Below are 23471 nucleotides of genomic sequence, written 5' to 3'. Positions count from 1 at the left end.
TCGTTTAGTCCTTAAATTTGTTTGCGACCAAATGATACGTTGTTACCTAGGATGACAACGTTTATCAAGCATAGATCGTTGTGTGCCATATAGGTTGGTTGTCCTCTTAATCAATGAGTTTGGAGATACTGGTATGGCATATAGGTGAGATGTAAGGATACATCTGCACTGAACCTGACCAACTTCGGAGCTATTTCTGCTGTCAAGATTTGCTCCGATGGAATATGGGTATAAATATCCCTCCGATCTGAGACCGCCACGGTGACTTGCAAGCAACTCACTGCACTTAGGCACTGGACTACCTAAATTTTTAATTCAGTGACGGAAGGTTGCTGGGTGTAGTCAAGTACTTGACTTGTCGGTGCGTGTGTCAAGATGGGATTGACCACTCCAGTTTAGGAGCTGTGTACAGTCGTATTTCGATTTAGCAAAATTTTGGCCAGGGTAGTCCTTGTGAGGAGTCACAGGACTGTTTGAGTTGAGCATGATTCGGATGATCTGATCAGGGTTGACAGTTTAACTCTGAGTCATCCTAAACACAGGGGTTAAAAGGATGAATTATACAGTAACCATATTCATGTAGGTTCTGAGTGTTACGATTGCGACTCTTCGACCTATCCGGATGTCGGATACCATTGCTAGATGGTCACTTCGATTAGTACAGAAATTGGTTTCTATGCTACCGGCTTAGGTTCGAACCTATGGGGTCACACACATTAGAGATTTCAATCTGATCTGATGACTGATTAAGAGTCTTAATGCTCATGGACTATGAGTCCTACGTGTCTGAGACTCTGTGATCGAGAATCAGGATTCTCTGATCATGAGTCTCACACATTTTGGGTACCGGGGTCAAGAGTCCCACTAGTTTGGGACTCTTCGATCAGGGTTACATATCGATAAATTCTGATGCTCGATTATCCATCGGATTTGGACTCAATATTTATGAGAGATTTTATTAGTAATTTGATCACTAATTAACTCAATTTGATTGAGTAATTATTTTTGGATCAAGTCCAATTGAATTGGATTCAGTTGGGTTTGATCCGATTAGGTTAAGAGTTGACCTAATCGTCGAGATGGTTTGGTCCTTGATTTGATCAGGGGTTGGACTTAGTCAATTCCTGATTTGATTAGGATTTTATTGAGCCTAATTAAGCTTAATTAAGTTGGGTTTAAATTAGTCTAATTGGACCTAACTTATTTGGTTCAATTAGGTTGGTTTAAATATTGAAACCACCTTAACCCAATCTCCATGCGCCACCTCACTTTCATTGCACCCATTTGAATTCATGAGAAGGAACTTCTCATGAATTTTTTTCTCACGCCAAGCCCTCTCCACGCCCCACTTTAATGTGCCAATTGAATGGATATGGATGATTGGTTGGCCATTCAAATTCAAAATAAAGTTTGAATTTGAATGGGCAATTAATCTTTGCACCTTATCCCTTTTTTAACGCCCCATTTATTACATGAGAAAAATATTTCTCATGAAATCACTCCATGCACAATTTAAGCCACGCCTCACACCTTTAGTGGATAAGGAATGAGTTGGTGTCCATTTGAATTCAAAATTTGATTTGAATTCAAATGTGTAATTACTCATCTTTATCCTTTCTTTTGGATAAGATGTTTGACGTTGTTATAAAAAGAGGAGAAGAGTGGGCGTATAGGAAGAAGATTTTTGAAAAAAAATTTTGGGGCGTGAGGAAGTCTTGTGCGTAAGAAGGAAGTTCATATCCTTCCAAGAGAAAAAGAAAGAAAAGAAAGAAAAGTGGGTGTAAGATTTCTGGTGAGTTTTCTAGAGTTTTAGCCTGGGGTTCGGAAAGTGAGAAAGTGAGCTACGAGTATCGTGAGCCCATAAAATCTCAGAAAGATCTTCAACATCCTCTCAAACATATCTGTTGATGATCTGGAGTGTCCAAAAAATTGACAGACATCGATCGAAGGAGTTCGATCAGCATCGACCGTCAAAAAGGCTCTACAACGAGCTAGCACTCGTGAGGAGTCGATCTGACCGGAAGCTTCATATGGATGATCTACAGAGGCCAGACACATAGTGTGGCTGCGTTACGATGATCAGACTCTTTCAACAATGATCAGATTGCGGCGATCTATTACCCGCACAAAGGTATTGTGTTCTGAACACATTACAGTAAAGTGTTTACTATTCGAATTTGAATTTCAAATTTAAATGAATGCATGCTATATATCATATTTAGATCCTAGTGTAGGATAAATTTATATTAATTAATTAGATTAATTAATATTTTTTCACTATAAAATCATAATTTTAAAAAATTTTTAATATTACCATTTTACCCCTGCACTGAATTTTCGCTACAAATGGTATCAGAGCGGGTTCTTAGATATGATATATATATTTGCATGCGTAGATTAAGTTGTAATCTAAAAATTTAAATTTGAAAGTTAAAATTCAAAAATATGAAATTCAAAATTCAAAATTTAAAATTTGAAATTTGAAATTCAAAATTCAAAATTCAAAATTCAAAATTTAAAATTTGGTTGAAATTTTAAATTTGAAATTTAAAATTTAAAATTTAAAATTTAAAATTCAAAATTTAAAATTCAAAATTTTGAAATTTGAAATTTGTTTGAAATTTAAAATTCAAAATTTAAAATTTAAAATTTAAATTTTGAAATTGGTATATTTAGATATACTTGATCCAAGTAGCAAGTAATCGAATTGGGTTGGTTGCCATGGCCGTCCGGTCATAGGAGAAAAGTAGGGTTTAAAGGCCCTCTTCTCCCATTCGATTGGGTCTCCTATGGCGGTAGGGGTGCCGCTGCAATTATATCCCATGCAGATGAAGCAGCGAAAGAAATTAATTGTAAAGGTTCAATTGTGAAATTTATCATGAATGTGTTAGATTAGATCTAAAAAAATATTCATGATTTATTTTGATTGAGTTATTTTCTGTTATGTAATTAGCAATAGGATTGTTATTTATGAAATGTGCTGATCTATTTGTGAAATGAGTCAACATATTTGGTGAACAGAAAATAAAACTTTTCAAATTTGAAAATTATTTTTGAAATGTCAAACCCTGACCCATCAGCCCAAATACTTAATTAAAAGAATTAAGTGTTGTCTAGTAGGTCTAGAATTATGAATTAAGACCTAAGACAATTGTATAAACTTGTGGGTCAATGGGTTAGATGGATTAGGTCCATAATTGGGTTAGACCTAAGTTAGCTTAAAGAAATGGACTAATTTAGAGTAATTGTCAAATCTAATCAAAAGTTGAATTAGATTAGGTCAAGGATACTCTAGACTCAACTTCAATAGTTGTAATTGAATAGGTCCATGTCTTTAACTAGACCAAGATGGACTTAATTCATGGCTACGCGGTGGAACCCTATTTACTAAATTGATCAAATTAAAACTAATGAACCGGTTGGTGTCTAAGGTAAGTTTGGCAGTTTGACCAGTGGTTTTTAAGCGGGAGCTACTCGCAGTGATTCGATCTCTAACGAGTTAATGGCTTATCTCCACCACTGATCTCACTTACCTGGCCAACCTGGTGAAATAGATTTTGATTAGATCACTTGGTGATTAGGGCTCACCCATATCATTAGGTAAATCAGTGTGACTGATTTAGGTACTCCTAATGCCAGCTTTAATTAAATCCTTTTTAATCTGACTTGGTGAAGTCAGTGGGAGGATTGAAATTGGCTGAATATTTTTTCTTCTCATCTATCCTTTAATAAAATCCTCAAAAATTATTAAGTCCCTAAAAATGATTAAGTTATATTGATAACTAAGTCATAGCCTCCCATTAAGTGAGTGATAATGAGTCCATTAGTTTAATAATCATTGGAGGCCCAAAGGCCTGGTGCTTATTGACTAATGGAATTATCATTCATAATATGATAATTTGGTTTGAGTCTTTCTGATGGTGGTCAGGTTGGCCGGTCAAAGTCGGGCCTGATCATTTATTGGTCCGATTCACCAAATCAAATCATGTTAATGGTTGGACCTAACCAGATCTTTTCAGTGGAGGCCAAAGCCTACTGATTAGGTTCTGGGGCAAAATCAATTACTAGAAGTTGTTTAGAGAAACAACTGGTTATGAACCTACCCATAGATGCACATGGGTTGACCAACCAAAGTTGGGCTCGTGTATAGTCTGTGTGGATTCTAGTACCCACTAAGAAATTAAAGTAATTCCTCGAATTGGAGGTTGAGGCTACCAGTTTGTAAAAATACTGAGAGAAACTTTAGACTAAAGTTCAAGTCTTTAGTATTTATAATTTATGTACTAATAGAGGTCTGATTTTCTTTTATGCAGCTATGGCCACTATCCTGTTGCTCTGGTCATTATTAGATAATGACAAGCTCATGGGACCTAATTTTGATAGCTGATATCGAAAATTAAAAATCGCCCTTGAGCATGAGCAGATCCTTTATGTAGTAACAGATCCGACACCTGAGGAGCCAGCCCCGAACGTTAGAGGGACGGTCCGAGGCACTTATCAGAAGTGGCTTAACTACCGCACCACCGTTCGGTGCATTATGTTGGCGGTAATGAATGATGAGTTCAGTCGCAAGTTCGAGAATGCCCAGCCACAGGAGATGCTTCAAATGTTGAACGACTCCTTTGGCACGCCTGACGATGTTGAAAGGCACAAAACTAGTTGTGCCATTTTCAATGCTCGGATGAGGGATGGAGCTTCAGTCACTGATCATGTACTGTACATGATCGAAATGATTGAGCGCCTAAGTAAACTGGGCTTTCCCTTGCACGAGCAGCTCGGTAAGGATGCGATCCTTAATTCATTGCCCAAGTCCTTCCTCCCCTTTCTTACTCATTTTCGGATGACAAAATCTGCAGTGAACTACCACGACTTGTTGGGATTGCTGCAGAACTTTGAGAAGGATCACCATCTCCATAAGGAGTTGGTGAATGTTGTGGGAGGGTCTTCTTCTGGTCGTCGACCCTTTAAGAAAGGGAAGAAGAAGAACAAGAAGAAGGATAAGAAGGTGCAGCTGCATGCTGGGACGTATGCACAGGGTCAGACCAAGAAGCGCAAGCTCGACTAGAGCCAGGCGGAGTGCTTCTTTTGCAAGAAGCAGGGGCATTGGAAGAGGAACTGTCCTCTATACATTGCCTCCCTGGATCTGAACAGATCGAAGAAGAAGCAAGGTACTTATATGATAACATCTTGCAATTTTTTTATTTGTGATACTACTGCCTGGGTATTGGATACTGAAAGTCCTTATCATATTTGCAATTCGATGCAGGGTCTGCAGGTCAGTAGGAGATTTGATGAAGGCCAGAGATTTCTGAACGTTGGAGATGGAAGCAAAGTTCCAGTTCTAGCATTAGGAATCATGAACCTTGTAATCAATTCTCGAAACGTAATTCTGAGTGAATGTCACTATTGTCCAAGCTTTTTATTAAATATTATTTCTGTAGGCCTTTTGGCCATGAACGGTTATCAATTTTTAATAAAAAGAAATATTTGCAATATCATTTTGAATGGTATTACAATATTTGTTGGACAACTTAATAATGGAATTTACTTTCTATCACAACCTGTTAATGTGGTTTAAACCTCCGATAAATGCCTTAGAATAGATAATGTGTCAGAAGTCTATCTTTGGCACTGTAGGCTAGGTCATATCAATAAAAACAGGATAAACAAATTAGCTCAAGAAGAAATTCTTGAAGTAGATGATTGTGAATCACTTCCAACCCGTGAGTCCTGTCTTCTTGGTAAAATGATCAAATCATCTTTTACTGGAAAAGGTGAGCGAGCCAGTGAACTCTTGGGTCTGGTACATTCTGATGTATGTAGACCTATGAGCTCAAGTGCAAGAGGTGGATATTTTTACTTCATAACTTTCACAGACGATCTATCGAGGTATGGGTATGTCTATTTAATGAAGCATAAATCAGAGTCGTTTGAAATATTCAAACTATTCCAAAATGAGGTAGAAAAATAAACTGGAAAGTGTATTAAAACTCTTCGATCTGATCGAAGAGGTGAATATCTTTCCAATGATTTTCTGACATATCTTGGGAAGAATGAGATTCTCTCTCAGTGGACTCCTCCTGGAATACCACAACAAATGGTGTATCTGAAAGGAGGAATCGGACCTTGTTGGACATGGTTCGATCCATGATTGGGTTTGCTGGTCTGCCGATCTTCCTCTGGGGATATGCGCTCGAATCGGCTTGTTACCTTCTAAATAGAGTTCCGAGTAAGTCTATAACCAAAATGCCATATGAGATATGGATAGGACGTAAGCCAGTACTCTCGCACCTTAGGGTTTGGGGGTGTCCGGCTTATGTTAAACGTTTAATTACGGACAAGCTAGGACCTAGGTCTGACAAGTGTAATTTTATAGGGTACCCAAAAGAGACCAAAGGGTATTACTTCTATCTTGCTGATGAGCAAAAAATATTTGTCAGCCTTAAGGCAATCTTTTTGGAAAAGGAGTTCCTTGGTGAAGGGACTGTTGCCTCTAAGGTCGAACTTGACGAAGTTCGGCAGGTGAAAAAATCGATACAAGTTGCTGAATCTGAACCGGATTTGGTTAGATCAGATCTGGAGCCCATTGTTCAAGCACCCTTAAGGCGATCTGGTAGAGTACCACGTCAACCGGACAGATACTATGGTTTCTTGATCCGGGACGGCGATCCTATCGAACTTGATGAAAACGATGAGGATCCGATCACCTACATGGATACAATGCAGAGACCCAACTCTGAGAAATGGCTGGAGGCCATGAAATTCGAAATGGAGTCCATGAAGGTCAACGATGTGTGGATATTGGTTGACCCATCCGATGGAGTAAAATCCATAGGGTGTAAATGGGTCTTCAAGAGGAAGAGAGGCGCAGACGGAAAGGTGAAAACCTACAAAGCCTGTCTGGTTACCAAGGGATATCGTCAACGTTATGGTATAGGTTATGACGAGACATTTTCTCCTGTGGCAATGCTCAAATCCATTCGGATTATGCTTGCGACAGCTGCCCATCTGGACTATGAAATCTGACAGATGGATGTGAAGACAGCTTTCCTAAACTGAAAGCTGGATGAAGAGGTGTATATGATACAACCTGAAGGATTCACATCCACAGATGAGTCTAAGGTGTGCAGGTTACAGAGGTCCATTTATGGACTTAAGCAAGCATCACGGAGTTGGAACATACGTTTTGATAAGACGATCAAGACGTATGGCTTTGTTAAGAACGGAGAAGAGTCCTGCATTTATAAGTGGGCTAATGGTCCAGTAATAGTATTTTTTGTATTGTATGTGGATGACATTCTCTTAATCGGGAATGATGTCCCTGCATTACAGGGAATAAAGATTTGGCTGTCGTCACAGTTCTCTATGAAGGATCTGGGAGAAGCTTCCTACATCCTAGGGATGAGGATTTATAGGGATAGATCTAAAAGGTTACTTGATTTATCTCAGTCCACGTACATTGATACTATGCTGAAGAGGTTCAACATGGAGAATTTCAAGAAAGGCTATCTTCCGATAGGCTATGAAATTTTTCTCTCGAAGAGGGATTGTCCGACAATACCTCAAGAGAGAGAGCATATGGTTAGGATTCCATATGCTTCGGCAGTGGGATCTATCATGTACGCCATGACATGTATATGACCAGATGTGGCATACTCACTAGGGGTAATGAATAGATACCAATCTGATCCAGGAGAGAATCACTGGAAGGTTGTTAAAACCATCCTAAAGTATTTAAGAAATACTAAAGACCAGTGGCTTGTTTATGGTGAATCGAACTTGAGACTTATAGGATTTACAGACTCTAGTTTTCAGTCTGATCATGATGATAGCAAAAGTGTATCGAAATTTATTTTTACCCTTAATGGTGGGGCTATCTGCTGGAAAAGTTTCAAGCAGCACACAGTGGCTGATTCAGTTTGCGAGGTGGAGTATGTTGCTGCATCAGATGCTGCCAAAGAAGTGGTGTGGCTGAGAAAATTCATCATCGAGCTTGGAGTAACACCCTCCCTTGTTGGTCCAATTCTGCTATACTGTGACAGCTCTGGAGCCATTGCTCAGGCGAAGGAACCAAAGGCACACCAGCGGACGAAGCATATTCTGCGCCGCTACCATCTCATCCGAAAAATTGTGGATCGAGGTGACGTCGATCTTCAGAAGATCGACGGGAAGGAGAACCTGACTGACCCATTCACTAAAGCAATTACAGTGAAGGAGTTCGACAACCACAAGTCGAAGATGGGTATTAGATACTACACCGATTGGCTTTAGGCCAAGTGAGAGATTATTGGGAATAGTGCCCCAAAGCCAATCGTCAGCCTGTTGACGGTTATGCTTATTTTTATATTTGTACATGAATTATGAATTAATAAAAATTATTTTGATATTTTTTTATCACAAAATATTTCATCTTCTAATAAACTCCTATGTTGTGGTGAAGTCCTTAGGACTATTTAGACTCGACAAAGGAGGATTTGTCGTTTAGCCCTTAAATCTGTTCGCGACCAAATGATACGTTGTTACCTAGGACGACAACGTTTATCAAGCATAGGTCGTTGTGTGCTATATAGGTTGGTTGTCTTCTTAACCAATGAGTGTGGAGACACTGGTATGGCATACAGGTGAGATGTAAGGGTATATCTGCACTGAACGTGACCAACTCTGGAGCTATTTTTACTGTCAAAATTTGCTCTGATGGAATATGGGTATAAATATCCCTCCGACCTGAGACCACCACGGTGACTTGCAAGCAACTCACTGCACTTAGGCACTGGACTACCTGAATTTTTAATTCAGTGACGAAAGGTTGCTGGGTGTAGTCAAGTACTTGACTTGTCGGTGCATATGTCAAGATGAGATTGACCACTCCTGTTTAGGAGCTGTGTACAGTCGTGTTTCAATTTAGCAAAATTTTGGCCAGAATAGTCTTTGTGAGGAGTCACAGGACTGTTTGAGTTGAGCATGATTCGGATGATCTGATCAGGGTTGACAGTTTAACCCTGAGTCATCCTAAACACAGGGGTCAAAAGGATGAATTATACAGTAACCATATTCATGTAGGTTCTGAGTGTTGCGATTGTGACTCTTCAACCTATCCAGACGTCGGGTACCATTGCTAGATGGTCACTTCGATTAGTACAGAAATTGATTTCTGTGCTACTGGCTTAGGTTCGAACCTGTGGGGTCACACACATTAAAGGTTCCTATCTGATCTGATGGCTGATGAAGAGTTTTAATGCTCGTGGACTATGAGTCCTACGTGTCTGAGACTCTGTGATCGAGAATCAGGATTCTCTGATCATGAGTCTTACACATTTTGGGTATCGGGGTCAAGAGTCCCACTGGTTTGGGACTCTTCGATCAGGGTTACATATCGATGAATTCTGATGCCCGATTACCCATTAGATTTGGACTCAATATTTATGAGAGATTTTATTAGTGATTTAATCACTAATTAACTCAATTTGATTGAGTAATTATTTTTGGATCAAGTCTAATTGAATTGGATTTAGTTGGGTTTGACCCGATTAGGTTAAGAGTTGACCTAATCGTCGAGATGGTTTGGTCCCTGATTTGATCAGGGGTTGGACTTAGTCAATTTCTAATTTGATTAGGATTTTATTGAGCCTAATTAAGCCTAATTAAGTTGGGTTTAAATTAGTCTAATTGGACCTAACTTATTTGATTCAATTAGGTTGGTTTAAATATTGAAACCATCTTGACCCAATCTCCATGCGCCACCTCACTTTCATTGCACCCATTTGAATTCATGAGAAGAAACTTCTCATAAATTTTTTCCTCACTCCAAGCCCTCTCCACGTCCCACTTTAATGTGCCAATTGAATGGATAAGGATGATTGGTTGGCCATTCAAATTCAAAATAAAGTTTGAATTTGAATGGACAATCAATCTTTGCACCTTATCCCTTTTTTAACGCCTCATTTATTATATGAGAAAAATATTTCTCATGAAATCACTCCATGCACAATTTAAGCCATGCCTCACGCCTTTAGTGGATAAGGGGTGAGTTGGTGTCCATTTGAATTCAAAATTTGATTTGAATTCAAATGTGTAATTACTCATCTTTATCCTTTCTTTTGGATAAGACGTTTGACATTGTTATAAAAGGAGGAGAAGAGTGGGGCGTGTAGGAAGAAAATTTTTGGAGAAAAATTTTGGGATGTGAGGAAATCTTGTGCGTGAGAAGGAAGTTCATATCCTTCCAAGAGAAAAAGAAAGAAAAGAAAAAAAAATGGGTGCAAGGTTTCTGGTGAGTTTTCTGGAGTTTTAGCCTGGGGTTCGGGAAGTGAGAAAGTGAGCTACGAGTGTCGTGAGCCCACAAAATCTTAAGGAGATCTTCAACATCCTCTCAAGTACATTTGTTGACAATCCAGAGTATCCAAAGAATTGACAGACATCGATCGAAGGAGTTCGATCAGCATCGGCCGTCAAAAAGGCTCTACAACGAGCTAGCACTCGTGAGGAGTCGATCTGACCGGAAGCTTTGTGTGGATGATCCGCAGAGGCCAGACACACTGTGTGGCTACGTCACGATGATCAGACTCTTCCAACGATGATCAGATTGCGGCGATCTACTATCCGCACAAAGGTATTGTATTCTGAACACATTACAGTAAAGTATTTACTGTTCGAATTTGAATTTCAAATTTAAATGAATGCATGCTATATATCATATTTAGATCCTAGTGTAGAGTAAATTCATGTTAATTAATTAGATTAATTAATATTTTTTCACTGTAAAATAATAATTTTGAAAATATTTTAAAATTACCATTTTACCCCTGCACTAAATTTTCGCTACACCTATCTTATTAATCGGATGTCTCTTCGAGCGTTAGACTATCGCACGCCACTCGAGTACCTACAAAGAGTATCTTCTTTTATTAATTATACCTCTTCGGATATTTGGGTCTGAGATATTCTTTAGCAGTGATCCCGTGGATGTGCCCACCAATCAACCTATTATTGTATCTGACCTTCTCTTCTCTCTCAGTGTTTCGTCTGATTTCACCGATCGTGAGGCAGAGTCTAAAGAGCAGGAGTCTAGAAAGCAGGAGCAATCATATAGTAATTCTGTAGATAATAATTTTGATCGACAGAGGGAGCAGTAGTCTTCTCCACATGTTATAGAGCCTGGTATGCATTCTTCTATTACACAACAGTCTTCTTCAGAGTTGGCTCTGATATCTTCCTCCCTCAATAATAATGACGGTAACGTTTCTTTAACTGATTTATATCTTTTTATTACTCATAGAAAAGCTTCTAGTCCACATATTATTCCTCCTCGTTATCGTCATGATATTGCTGATTTTATTTTCTATGAGTCTCTTTCACCTTCATATAGATCTTTTATTGCATCTCTAGCTTCTATCTCTATTCCTTCGCACTGGAAGGATGCTATGGAAGATCCAAAATGGAAGGAGCTAATGCTTGAGGAGATGAAGGCCTTGGCCAAGAACAATACATGGGAGCTTGTTCCATTACCTACTGAAAAATAAGCTGTTGGCTGCAGATGGGTTTTTTCAGTGAAACAAACTCTAGAGGAGACTGTTAATCGCTATAAAGTGTGATTGATAGTAAAAGATTATATTCAGATATACAGAATAGACTATGATGAATCCTTTGCTCCAATTGCGAAGATCAACTTTATGAGGATCCTTCTTTCTTGTGCTGCTAATCTTGGCTGGAGTCTTTCTCAATTAGATATTAAGAATGCTTTTTTACATGGGGATCTTTAGGAAGAGGTGTACATGAAAATTTTTCTAGATTTTTCTAGTGCTACAACTGCTGGAAAGGTGTGTCAACTGTGTCACTCACTTTATGGCTTGAAACAATCACCTCGAATTTGGTTTGATCGATTTCGATGTGCAGTACTAGAAATGGGTTATCAGCAAAGTAATGCCGATCATACTATATTTTTTCAATATAACAATGAAAAAGTTATAATTTTAATAGTGTACGTTGATGATATAATTCTGACGGATGATGATCTTCCAAAGATTGATCGTCTAAAGACTCATTTAACTCAATCATTTGAAGTCAAGGATCTTGATCCTTTGAGATACTTTCTTGGGATTGAAGTTGCTAGATCATCTCATGGTATTTTTCTTTCTCAGCGAAAGTATGTGCTTAACTTACTGATAGAAACAGGCATGTTGGATTATAGACTTGTAGCTACTCCCATCAAGCGGAACCATCATCTCATGGAAGATGGTGGTACTCCAGTTGATTGAGAAAGATATCAGTGTCTACTGGGATGACTGATTTATCTTTCTCATACTTATCCTGACATCACTTTTGCTGTTAGTGTCATGAGTCAGTATATGCACGATCCTCGTGAGAGATATCAGGAAGCTGCCTATCAGATTGTGTGTTATCTTAAAGGATATCCTGGATGTGGTCTTCTATTTTCTCATCATGGACACCTTAAAATCGAGGGGTATACTGATGCTGACTGGGCTGGAGCTCTGGATGATAGAAAGTCCACCTTAGGTTATTATACTTTTTTAGATGATAATTTTGTGACATGACACAGCAAAAAGCAGGATGTGGTTGCTCGTTCCAATGCAGAGGCTGAATATCGGACCTTAGCTCAAAGGGTCTGTAAAGTTATATGGTTAAAACAACTCCTAACTGAGTTGCATCTTTTTCGATCTTCTCCTCTGTCTCTCTTCTGTGACAATAAGGCAATCATTAATATTGTTAATAATCCTATTCAGCATGATCGAATGAAGCATATTGAGGTTGATCGATATTTTATTAAAGAAAAGCTAGATCAGTGTGTTATCTATCTTTCTTTTATCAAATCTTCTAAACAGCTAGTTGATATTTATACGAAAGGGCTTAGCACTTTAGTTTTTATATTTATCTGTAACAAGATGAGACTCCATGATATCTTCATCCCATCTTGAGGGGGAGTGTTGGAAAGTAGGTTGTATTTTTCTAATTAGCTGCTCTAATTAGGGATGGTAAAGGTGTCTATGAGCTATGATGTTTTCTTGTATAAGAAAAGATTATTGTATATAATGGGGACTACTCTACTCTATACAATATAGAAAAATAAAAATCCTTCTCCTTTTCTCCACATTCAACAATGTTGCTGTTGCTCCTTCTATCTGAAAAATTTCCACTAACTTTGAGGTTGCCTTGATCTGTAGTTAATCTTAGTTAAGAGCTACTCTAGCAAAGTAGATAATTAGGTTGCATTTGGTGCATTGCCAAACAGTGATAATCTGGATTACCTGTAATTTGGATAGATTGTCAATAATGTTGATTACTGTATTTAGTACACATAGGTAATATTACAGTAAAATTACTGAAAATCTCGATTGACATGTTTGGTATGATAATCAGATTACTAGTAATGTAACATCAAATTTTTAAAATATCTTTAAATCAAATTTATTAAAAATCATATCCCATGCACAAAATTTTAAATTTTTCAAAATAAAAGAATAAAAATATATTATATATTATGATATATAATATATATATAATATATAATATAATATAATATATTATTATTTTTATTATTTTATTTTTTTTCATTCCTTCTCCATCCCTCGCATGCCACAAGCCCCCCAACCCCTAGCTGCTCTGCCCCTGGCCTCCCGGCAGTCGCATCTTCAGCACCGCCCTCTGCCCCTTGGTGGCAGAGGGGAGGGGGGCCTGAGAGGACAGTGACGGAGTGGAGGGGGGAGGGTTTATATGAAAAAAAATTCTTCCCACGAAGGGGAGGGGGGCTAGAGAAGACGATGGCAGAGAGGAGGGGGGCCAGAGAGGATGGTGGTGGGGCCATGGGGGAAGGGGCGCTAAGAGGACGGTGGCAAAGGAGAGGGGGCAACTCACTAGCGACGTGGGAGGAGGGTAAGCACTGTGAGAGGAGAAGAGGAGCAGTGCACGAAGAAGAGGACCAGTTCAATTTTGTTCAAAAAATTTATTACCAAATTTCTATATCTCCAGTAATCTGGATAGCCACCCATTCCTTGAGCAATCTGGATTGCCTCATGAGAGGTAATCCAGATTACCAATACAAGATAGATTTCCATTAAAAATGAATACTAAACATAGTTATCCGATGGGCTCAATTTAAATTGCTGGCAATCTGGATAGATTTCTTGCTACCAAATGCAACATCAGATTCTTCATTTTCTTATCTCAAGTCTTCTCAATCTTTTATTTTATTTATTGAGAAATTGGAGAAAAAGGCCAAGGACCTCCTTCCACCACTTTTATTAAGTAAAGAACAGGGTATAAGATCAGAAATAGAAGATTAAATCAACTTTTGCAGCTGATCTAAAACATGATTATAGCAATTGTTGCTCATCTGTGAGGACTTTTTGTGGAGAAAGATGCTACTATCGCCTCCCTCCAAACATGCCAGCAGATAGCAAGGAGGAGTTTGTAGAACGGTAAGTTATCTGGAGTCGATCAACTGCATTGTTGAAAGTCCATCGCTTATCATTTTTTCACTAAGATTCTGTTTCTAGTTTATCTTTGTTTCTTATTTCAGTTCTAGTTGGAATAGTTTAAATCTTTAATACTAGCTGAATTTTTTTTTTTCACTATTTTTATTTGATTTTTTTTGGTATTTGTTCTAGATTCTAAGTCAGTATGGTCAATTTACTTCAAGTAGCATACTGTTCCACGTAGTTGATCGCAGAATCTCCATTTCTTGATGGGGATTCTCCTCCTCCAGTCACTGAATACGTAAGGGAAGGCACAAAATATGCTTAGGATTTATCCTAGATTTAGGTATTCAGTAGCTTTCCAAGGTTCAGAAAAAAAATCCAAGTTATGTATTCTGAATTTCATTAAAAAAAAAATCCATGCAAATAATTAAATTGAAGCTTCCCTTCTGATAAGAAACAAAATTAAGAATTGGGAGATGCAACTGAAGTTTTTTGGTAAAGAATATGACCTGAAAGATGCAAGAAATTAACTTTCTTAGACCTTTTGGAACTCTTCCCTTCTAATAAGAAACAGAATCAAGAATTGGGAAATGCAAGTGAAGTTTGGTAAAGAATATGACTTGAAAGATACAAGAAATTAACTTTCTTGGAGCTTTTGGAACTCTAGCCGCCATGCCATTGATTACGGAGTAAAATGTTTAATAAAAGAAGCTAGAACTGACTCAAAGAAGCAGGAGAAATCAAAACCCAGTTTTTTTTTCCATTCATGCTGCTAAGTAATTATAGAACCTACAGCTTACTTGCATCAAGCTCCAACATCTCTGACCTACAGAAAATCATAGTTTCCAGGAAAGTGATACTGATCTTGAGTATACTCTTGTTTTCTTGTTATAGACTCTGTGTAGCTTGGCATGAACATCACAGTCGGGCAACTCATTTGAGAGAGCATCTTACAACCCAAGCTCCATCTCAAACGGTCAATGAAGCTTGCGAAGAAAGAATTTGGAACAATGAAGCTTGAGAGAGCAGAATCTAGAACAATGTCCACCAACATCCAAATGCGATGGGTTGGTTCGATCCATGCCTAACTGATGTAGCCCAAATAACCAGAAAGATCTAAATTGTTATCAAAAAGAAAAAAAAAATTAATTACTTAAAAATTTTATTTTTTTAAAATTTTTTTAATTTTAATATAATTTTTTAATTTTTTAACCAAATATACATAATATTTAATTTATTACAATGTTGGTCAATCATCAACTGACATTGGAATTTATCATTAAAAATATATATGTAGAAAGAAAGTGTTAAATTTAATAAAAAAAATTAAATATTCAACTTTTATGTTTCTTCCTCTCTCCGATGTCATGGATTCCCGGATCTACGGCGGCTCTCCAATTATCCTCTTTTCCATTCTACTGATCTCCACCACCGACGTCTGCTCTGCATTGCTGGAGAACTCAATCTCCCATTTGACATTGCCATCATCCAGCTACGACCAAATCAACCCCAACTCCATCCCCATCATCCTCTTTGATTCCCACTACACCGAGCTCACTAAGAGGAGCTCACTGAGAGGGCGTGCAGAGGAGCTGCAGTGCCCTTGAGTGGGGAGGAGGGGTGCGGAGGGTGCAATTGAGAGGGGAGGCGGCACTGCCCTGGGGGGTAGGGTGTGGTGGGGTGGGGGTTCTCCGCGGGCCATGGGGGGAGGAGGGTGGTGGCGCAGAGGGTGTGACCAAGAGGAGTGGTGGCAGGGGCTGCCAGAGGGTTCTCCATGGGCCGCCGAGAATTGGTAGTGGTGGTGCACGGAGGGCGGACCGAGAGGGGAGGCGGCGTAGACCTCGGAGGGTTCTCTGCAGGCCGCGGTGGATGGGGGTGGTGGCACGTGGACGTTGCGACCAAGAGGGGAGGCAACGCAAGCCTTGGGGGGTGTGGGGGATTCTCTGCAGGTCTTGGGGGATGGAGGGTGCGACCGAGAGGGGAGGCGGTGCAGGCGGTTCTCTACAGGCCGCGGTGGATGGGGGTGGTTGCGTGCAGGGGAGGAGGAGGGTGGGAAGCAGAAGACCTAGTGGGGTAAGGGGGCTTGGGCGAGGGTGGAGAGGGGCCATGGCGGTGGAGAGGAGGAGGAGGAGGAGGTTGTGAGCGGAGGAGGCGAGGTGGAGGGCGACGGCGGAGGGAGAGGGAGAGGGGAGGGGGAGGAGGCGGCGATGGAGGAGGAGGGTGAGGGAGAGGTGCGAGAGGACGATGGTGGCGATGAAAGGTACGGAGGCGCCAGGGGTCTCATTGGGACGCCATTCGAAGCCGGTGATCGTTGGGTGGTCCACCAGCCACCGTCGGAGATGGCGGTACATCCACCAAGATGCCGTCCTCCTTTCAGCTTTTGGTGGAAGATAAATAAATATGTATTCTTGATTTTAATTATTTTTATTAAATTTAACATCTCATCCTTATGTATGCACCTTTAGCGATAAATTTCATGATTGAAGGTAGATCAATATTACAATAAATTAGATAGTATACATATTTATTAAAAAATTAAAAAAATTATATTAAAATTAAAATTTTTTTAAAAATATAAAATTTTTTAGATAATTAATTCAAAAAAAATCATGTTATTAATCATGCTAGCTCTATTCTAATAGTTTTATCTTAGGAAGAAAATGATTAAAAAATAACCTCCTGATAATTCTTAGATGATTAAAAAAACCATGAACTCGCCCGCAAGTTTCTACTTAAAGAAGAACTTTCCATCACATGGATTCAAAATTTTATAGATCCAGACAAGCACGCAAATATCTCTAAGAATGCAATGCATTTCCAAAATAAATTACAGAATTACAAATTATATCAGGCACAACAATTTCATCCATCCTTTTCTCCTTACTACGAAGCATGAGAATTTATATTGCATCCATACACACTTAACGCTTATTGTCATACATCTGGTGGCGGAGGCACGGTTCTTATATAAATGTGCCCAGCATTTTGGGTTGGTGAAGGAGGAGGAAGCTTAGGGACTCTAGATCCCAGTCGCCGAGGAAGCGCCAGACCTCCATGCCTGCTGATGGGCCGCCCAGATGATGTTCCAACAACCTCCCCTGAAAGAATCAACTCATCAGAGAGATCTTCTAAGTAACTGGTACCATCCCCTAAAGATTTTACCAGCAAACTAGTTGGTAATAGGCACCTTCTCGTTAATAAAGGTTGAAAGTTTAGTTGGTTACCTGCCACAGTAGCAGTTTTTGGAGAGGAAAGCAAAAGGAGTGAGGTGAAGAAGATTGGTAGCAGAAGCCTTGAAGAGAAGGTCTCCATGAGTGAGATAAGGGAGATCCGAGCTCAAACAGCGGTAGGATTAAAGCTACAAAACGAGTGAGTGGCTGTGCTGGCATATAAAACGAGTGAATATATGGATAAGGTCTCTCTGTGTACGAGGATTGGTTGGGTGACGTCAGTCCCCACAACGTATGTTGAACGTCATCTAAGATTCGTGGGAAACTTCCTTGAGCAGTTTATCGTTATTTCAACTCTTAGGCTCAGTTTGATTCACCAAAAATGGAGGGAGAAAGATGAACTTTCTCAAAAATAAAAAAAAATATATTATTTGATTGAAATTTTAAAATAATAAAAAATAAATTTTTTTTTTACGTGAGAATATATTTTTTATATTTCATGAAAAGTAAAAATTCATAAGAGATATAGATTTTGAGACTTCTCATGGAATGAAAATGGATAGTTCTTTCTTCTTTTTAAAAATACTTTTTTAAAATTTACGGTTAAAATTTTACAAATATTAGTGGATGGTTAGCATAAATTATTGAATAATAATATAATTATGAGGATGAAATATTGAATATTAATATTATAATATTTATTATATTTTAATATTATTTTAATATTTATATTAATATATTATTATATTTAATATTATATTGATATCTATAATAATAAATTTACTATATCAAAAATATTAGTATTATATTAATATAATATTAATATATCTAGTATTATATTAATATAATTAATTATTATGATGTAATGTTATATTATAATATATTTATATTATATTTATATTAATATAAATATATTATTATTTATATGAAATTTATGAGAAAAAATGTATGATCTTATAATTATTAAGGGTATAATAGGTATCGTATATAGTTTTTCTCTGAATGTGGATGCTCAACCAAACATAAGCCATTTTATAATGAGTCGTTTTCCCATCATTAATCAAATATGTCAAAATTTTATTCTTAGAAAATAACTTTACAGAAAGTAACTTTCTGAGAGGTTACTTCTTGGAAAGAAAAGTTCTTCTCGCTTACCAAACGAGTTCATAATGAAGAGATAGTCTCCCACCTTTTCCTAAAATGCCCATTTACCAAAAGCCTGTGCCTTGAAAATTCAGCAAAAAAATCAGAGGATGGTTTTCTTCATTTAATAATCTCCGAACATCTTGGAGAAGAAGAAAGTCCCTACACCTTTGACGAAATACATTAACCGATCGGTGGTTGCCTATTGTTGGGAGGTTTGTGAAGCGAAAATTTAGTGCAGGGGCAAAATAGTAATTTTAAAACTTTTTCAAAATTACTATTTTACAGCAGAATTATTAATTAATCTCATTAATTAATACTAATTAATCCTACACTAGGATCTAAATATGATACAACAGCATGCATTTAAATTTGAAATTCAAATTTGAATCAGTAAACGTTTTACAGTACTGTGTTCAGAACACATCAACTTTTGCGGGTAGTCGATCACCGTAATCTGATCACCGTCGGAGGGTTCTGATCGTCACATCACAGCCACCCAACTGTCTGGCCTTTGCGGATCGTCCACACGAAGCTCCCGTCTGATCAGCTCCTCACGAATGCTAGTTCGTGATTTCACCCTTTTGATGGCAGATGTTGATCGAACTCCTTCGATCGATGTGTGCTGACTTCTCGGATGCTCCGGATCGTCTGCACAGTTACTTGAGAGGCTGATGGATCTCTCTCTGAAATTTGGTGGACTCACGATACTCGTGGCACACCAATCTCACTTCCCGAACCCTAGGTAGAAACCCTAGGGTACACACCAAAAATCCTGCGCCCAATTTTCTCTCTTTTCTTTCTTTTTCTCTCGGAAGGTTTTGGACCTTCACCTTGCGCAGAAGCCTTCCTCACGCCCCAAAGTTTCTCTCCTAATTTTTCTACGCACGTCCCACCTTTTTCCTCTTTTTAAAACAACGTCAAACGTGTCTTATCCGCGTGAGAGGATAAAGACAAGAGGTTACACATTTGAATTCAAATCAAATTTGAATTCAAACAAAAACCAACTTATCCCTATCCTTTTGGGCGTGAGAAGAGAAGGGGCGTGGCTCTTTGTGCGTGGAAAAAGTTTCACGAGAAACCTTTTCTCGTGTAAGTAATGTGGCGCACAAAATGGATAAGGATGAAAGGGCAAGTGATAAGTTATCCATTCAAATTCAAACATGCTTTGAATTTGAATGGCTAACTAATTATTTTTTATATGGCACACAAATGAGGACGTGGGGAAGGGTTTTGCGTGAGAAAAATTTCACGAGAAGTTTCTTCTCGTGAATTCAAATGGGTGCAAGGAAGTTGGGTGACGCAGGGAATTTAAAACAAGGTGGTTTGATTCAAATTGAGCCAACCTAGTTTAAAATAGGTTGAGCACAATTAGACCAAATTAAACCCAACATAATTAGGCTTAATTAGACTTAATAAAATCTTAATTAAATCAGAAATTAACTAAACCTAACCCCTGATCAAATCAGGGACTAAACCACCTTAGCGATTAGGTCAACATTTAACCTAATCGGGTCAATCCAAACTAAATCCAATTCAATTGGACTTGATCCAAAAATAATTACTCAATCAAATTGAGTTAATTAGTGATTAAATCACTAATTAAACCTCTCATAAATATTGAGTCCATATCCGATGGGCAATCAGGCATCAGAGACCATCGATATGAAACCCTGATCAAAGAGTTCAAATTTCAAATTCAAAATTCGAAATTCAAAATTTTGACCCCGGTACCCAAAATGTGTGGAACTCATGATTAGAGAATCCTAATTCTCAATCATAGAGTCCCAGATAGATAAGACTCATAATCAGCCATCAGATCAGAAAGGAACCTCTAATGTGTGTGACCCCGCAGGTTCGAACCTAAGCCGGTAGCACAGGAACCAATTTCTGTACTAATCGAAGTGACCATCTAGCAATGGTACCCGACGACCGGATAGGTCGAATAATCGCAATCGCAACATTCAGAACCTACGTGAATATGGTTACCGTATAATTCATCCCTTTTGACCCCTGTGTTTAGGATGACTCAGGGTTAAACTGTCAACCCTGATGATATCATCCGAATCGTGCTCAACTCAATTAGTCCTGTGACTCCTCACTAGGACTACCCTGGCCAAGGTTTTGCTAAATTGAAACACGACTGTACACAGCTCCTAAACTGGAGTGGTCAATCCCATCTTGACATACGCACCGACAAGTCAAGTACTTGACTACACCCAGCAACCTTCCGTCACTGAATTAGAAATTCAGGTAGTCCAGTGCCTAAGTGCAGTGAGTTGCTTGCAAGTCACCGTGGCGGTCTCAGGTCGGATGGACATTTATACCCATATCCCATCGGAGCAAATCTTGATAGCAGAAATAGCTCCGGAGTTGGTCACGTTCAGTGTAGATGTACCATTACATCTCACCTGTATGCCATACCAGTGTCTCCACACTCTTTGGTTATGAGGACAACCAACCCATATGGCACACAACGATCTATGCTCGATAAATATTGTCGTCCTTGGTAACAACGTATCATTTGGTCGCGAACATGTTTAAGGACTAAACGACAAATCCTCCTTTGTCGAGTCTAAATAGTCCTAAGGACTTCACCACAACACAGGAGTTCATTAGAAGATGAAACATTTGTGATGAAAAAATACCAAAATAATTTTTATTTATTTATAATTCATGTACTAATACAAAAGGAGCACAACCGTCAACAGGCTGATGATTGGCTTTGGGATACTATTCCCAACAATCTCCCACTTGGCCTAAAGCCTATCGGTGCAGTATCTAATACCCATCTTCGACTTGTAGTCGTTGAACTCCTTCACCGCAATAGCTTTAGTGAATGGGTCGGCCAGGTTCTCCTTCTCGTCGATCTTCTGAAGGTCGACGTCACCTCGATCCACGATCTCCCGGATGAGATGGTAGCGGCGCAGAATATGCTTCGTCCGCTGGTGTGCCTTTGGTTCCTTCGCCTGAGCAATGGCTCCAGAGCTGTCGCAGTAGAGCAGAACTGGACCAACAAGGGAGGGTGCTACTCCGAGCTCGGTGATGAATTTTCTCAGCCACACCGCTTCTTTGGCAGCATCTGATGCAGCAATATACTCCGCCTCGCATACTGAATCAGCCACAGTGTGCTGCTTGGAACTCTTCCAGCAGACAGCCCCACCATTAAGGGTAAAAATAAATCCTGACACACTCTTGCTATCATCTCGATCAGACTGAAAACTAGAGTCTGTAAACCCTATAAGTCTCAAGTCCGATTCACCATATATAAGCCACTGGTCCTTAGTATTTCTCAAATACTTCAGGATGGTTTTAACAACCTTCCAGTGATTCTCTCCTGGATCAGATTGGTATCTACTCACTACCCCTAGTGAGTATGCCACATCTGGTCGTGTACATGTCATGGCGTACATGATAGATCCCACTGCCGACGCATATGGAATCCTACCCATACGCTCTCTCTCTTGAGGTGTTGTCGGACAATCCCTCTTCGAGAGAGAAATTCCATGGCCTATCGGTAGATAGCCTTTCTTGAAATTTTCCATGTTGAACCTTTTCAGCATAGTATCAATGTACGTGGACTGGGATAAGTCAAGCAACTTTTTGGATCTATCCCTATAGATCCTCATCCCTAGGATGTAGGAAGCTTCTCCCAGATCCTTCATGGAGAACTGTGACGATAGCCAAATCTTTATTCCCTGTAATGCAGGGACATCATTCCCGATTAAGAGAATGTCATCCACATACAATACAAGAAATACTACTGCTGGACCATTAGCCCACTTATAAATGCAGGGTTCTTCTCCGTTCTTAACGAAGCCATACGTTTTGATCGTCCTATCAAAACGTATGTTCCAACTCCGAGATGCCTGCTTAAGTCCATAAATGGACCTCTGTAGCTTGCACACCTTAGACTCATCTGTGGATGTGAACCCTTCAGGTTGTATCATATACACCTCTTCGTCCAGCTCTCCATTTAGGAAAGCTGTCTTCACATCCATCTGTCAGATTTCATAGTCCAGATGGGCAGCTATTGCAAGCATAATCCGAACGGATTTGAGCATTGCCACAGGAGAAAACGTCTCGTCATAGTCTATACCATAACGTTGACGATATCCCTTGGCAACCAGACGGGCTTTATAGGTCTCCACCTTTCTATCTGCGCCCCTCTTCCTTTTGAAGACCCACTTACACCCTATGAGTTTTACTCCTTCGGGTGGGTCAACCAATGTCCACACATCGTTGACCTTCATGGACTCCATTTCGGATTTCATGGCCTCTAGCCATTTCTCAGAGTCAGGTCTCTGCATTGCATCCATGTAGGTGATCGGATCCTCATCGTTTTCATCAAGTTCGATAGGATCACCATCCCGGACCAAGAAACCATAATATCTGTCCGGTTGATGTGGTAGTCTACCAGACTGCCTTAAGGGTGCATAATCAATGGGCTCTGGATCTGATCTAATCAAATCCGGTTCAGGTTCAGTAACATGTGTCGGTTTTTCCACCTGTCGAACTTCGTCAAGTTCGACTTTAGAGGCAACAGTTCCTTCACTAAGGAACTCCTTTTCTAAAAAGATTGCCTTAAGGCTGACAAACACCTTTTGCTCATCAGCAAGGTAGAAATAATACCCTTTGGTCTCTTTTGGGTACCCTATAAAATTACACTTGTCAGACCTAGGTCCAAGCTTGTCTGTAATTAAACGTTTAACATAAGTCGGACACC

The 23471-nt window shown here is 39.2% G+C and overlaps 1 long non-coding RNA gene across 1 annotated transcript; it reads right to left on the bottom strand.

Annotated features, from left to right (window-relative positions):
* Positions 1 to 17227: 17227 nt before the first annotated feature.
* LOC105033024 (uncharacterized) lies at positions 17228 to 17790 on the bottom strand. The gene is made up of 2 exons (XR_829919.4): positions 17657 to 17790; positions 17228 to 17530 (listed from the first exon to the last, which is right to left on the bottom strand). It is a non-coding gene; the product is annotated as an uncharacterized lncRNA (long non-coding RNA).
* Positions 17791 to 23471: the final 5681 nt, after the last annotated feature.

This window comes from Elaeis guineensis, chromosome 13 (genome assembly GCF_000442705.2).
Source record: "Elaeis guineensis isolate ETL-2024a chromosome 13, EG11, whole genome shotgun sequence".
Taxonomy (NCBI): domain Eukaryota; kingdom Viridiplantae; phylum Streptophyta; class Magnoliopsida; order Arecales; family Arecaceae; genus Elaeis; species Elaeis guineensis.
This window is presented reverse-complemented; position numbering and strand designations above follow the sequence as displayed.